The sequence below is a fragment of the Penaeus monodon genome, chromosome 4 (assembly GCF_015228065.2).
Source record: "Penaeus monodon isolate SGIC_2016 chromosome 4, NSTDA_Pmon_1, whole genome shotgun sequence".
Taxonomy (NCBI): domain Eukaryota; kingdom Metazoa; phylum Arthropoda; class Malacostraca; order Decapoda; family Penaeidae; genus Penaeus; species Penaeus monodon.
In genome coordinates, this window is record NC_051389.1 from 52,184,860 (window position 1) to 52,187,359 (window position 2,500).

At 33.2% G+C, this 2,500-nt stretch overlaps 1 protein-coding gene across 6 annotated transcripts in view; it reads right to left on the reverse strand.

Moving 5' to 3' along the window:
* The window catches only part of LOC119572307, a 35,388-nt gene that overhangs the window by 14,779 nt on the left and 18,109 nt on the right, over positions 1 to 2,500 (reverse strand). The gene's annotated exons all lie outside the window — the stretch shown is intronic.

Consider the following 2,500-nt stretch of genomic DNA (forward strand, 5'->3'; position numbering starts at 1 on the left):
GAGAGAGAGAGAGAGAGAGAGAAGAGAAGAAGAGAAGAGAAGAGAGAAGAGAAGAAGAGAAGAGGAGAGAAGAGAAGAAAGAGAAAAGAGAAGAAAAGAGAAGAGAGAGAGAAGAAGAGAAGAGAGAAGAGAGAGAAGAAAGAGAGAGAAGAGAAGAAGAAAGAGAAGAAAGAGAAGAAGAGAAGAGAAGAGAAAGGGAGAGGAGAAAGAAGGAGGAGGAGAGAAAAGAGTAGAGAAAGAAGAGAGAGAGAGAGAGAGTGAGGAAGAGAAGAGAAAGAGAGGAGAAGAGAGAGAGAGAGAGAGAGAGAGAGAGAGGAAAACAAAAAGAGAAGAAAAAAAGCTACATAAAAAAAAAAAAGGCAGGAAAAAGAAAAAGAAAGAAATAATAATATGTAAAAAGCAAGAGCATATAAGTAACAAAATGAGCATGCAATTAGAAAGATCTAACATCCAACAAAATAAGGTGATGCAGCTGACAACAACGTAGTGCTGTCTAGTGTCTGATGTGGTTGCCTCATTTCTCTTCGTAGCCTTCTACTGTTGATATATATATATTTTTTCTAGATCTATCATTCACTGTAAATGTGTATTTATATCTTGCAGGTTACATTTTCTATTGTAGTAGTTTTTCATTCTGGTATGAAAAACATACTGTAAGGTATTACTTGTATTATTTCTTCAGCACAAATATATCTATTTATCGTATTGATAATACTTTGAAATATTCTGTTTATAAATGTATAATAGTTGTATCTATAGTAGTCTGGACAACAAGCCTTCAACAAAAATAATAAACCATTAAAATTAACTTAAAATCCTCTATCATTTTTTAAAAGGTCCCTCTCTCTTTTTATTTCATTTATTTTTTTCTATTGTGTATTACTCTGATGGACATTCTCTTTCCATATATTTTCTCACTCCTCTATGGTGAAAGCTCTATTCATAAAATAGAAAATTTTCACTATTATTCAGTGTGCCCTGTACAATGTACAAAACACACATTTTGATAAAACAAGAATAATGGGAGAAAAAAAAGTACCATGTAAGCACAAACAATAAAGTGTCTTGAACAAAAGGCTCACTGCAACTTTGATTTTAAAATATTAAATGAAACAGTATGTCACTTCCTTTGTCTACTTCTTTTAAATTGTTCTTTTAATTCAAACATCAATCTCAAAGCCTTTTCAATCATTTTTCATTTCCATCTCGCTCCAAGGTAATCAAATCTCTCTCATTGTTCTTATTACTATATATGGTCTACAGCATTTGAGGGTATGCACATCTAAAGGTATTCTCAGACCCAACTACATGAAAATGTGTTAATCTAAGGTTTTGAAAGTTTACATTTCCATCTAAAACATAAGCATTGATATGTTATTATTAATGCATTACAATTTCATGCCTGCAGTGCATTAATGAGAACATATTGATGCTTATGCTATAGATGAAAGTATAAACTAACAAAAATGTCACAAACGCATTTCCAGGCAATTGGACTGAGAACACCTTTGGACATGTATACCATCATTTAACCAGAATCTGATATAACTCTAGCCATCAGTTTCCAGATCCTCTGTTATTAAGCCACCACCACCTTTGCTCAAGCTACTCATGCTTTTGAGATGCCCACAGTTGTGTTATAAACTCCATTTGTTATAGAGTGAAAAAGAAAGGGAGAAGAAAAGAAACATTATCTTTATTAACAAGGAGCCCTCACTTAAGAGCTGGAGACTCACAATAAAAATTGGATACATAATTCCTGTAATAAATAAGCTGAGGCCTACTATTACATGAATGAACCATATACAACCATGAAAAGGCACAACAGACAGTCTTAAAGTGCCACAATCACCACCAACCATGCAAGTAGTGCATGACCAGCTTTCAGGAACTCCAGTGAATGCTGATCTGCAGATATGTGATGGCTAATATTTTTGCAGCTTATTGACTAGTATACAATATGCAGCAGCAAGCAGAATACAAAAACTATAAATGAACCCAAGAACTCTTCACTTCATACTGCATCTGTCACACATCTGTGCTCTAAAACAACTGAAAACTGACACAAAAACTCTCTTATAAAATGTAAAAAAGGAAAAGAAAAACTAATTTGCTGTAGAAAATAACGCACATTAAAATGAAAATAAAAGATATTGGCAAATTCCTCACAGTGAAACAAAGTCCAAAAAAAGCTACTCAATATCATGCTTACTCAGCAATAACTCACACTGTACTGCATACTAGTTATACTGTCTTTATGAGGAAAAGTAATGAGTGTTTTATGCATGTAAATGATCAATCAGCCTTTAAAATAAATGACAGCCTACATGTAAAAAGCAGAAGACTAATAGGAAAAAAGATACAGTCACAGCTTATCCTTTGTACAGAAATCTAAGTTATGTAAATACAGTGCAAATGCACAGGCTTCACTGCCGTGTACTTTCATTAACAAATGATAAAAGAAAGAAAAAAAAGAGAAAAAGAAAAATACCCCAGGCAA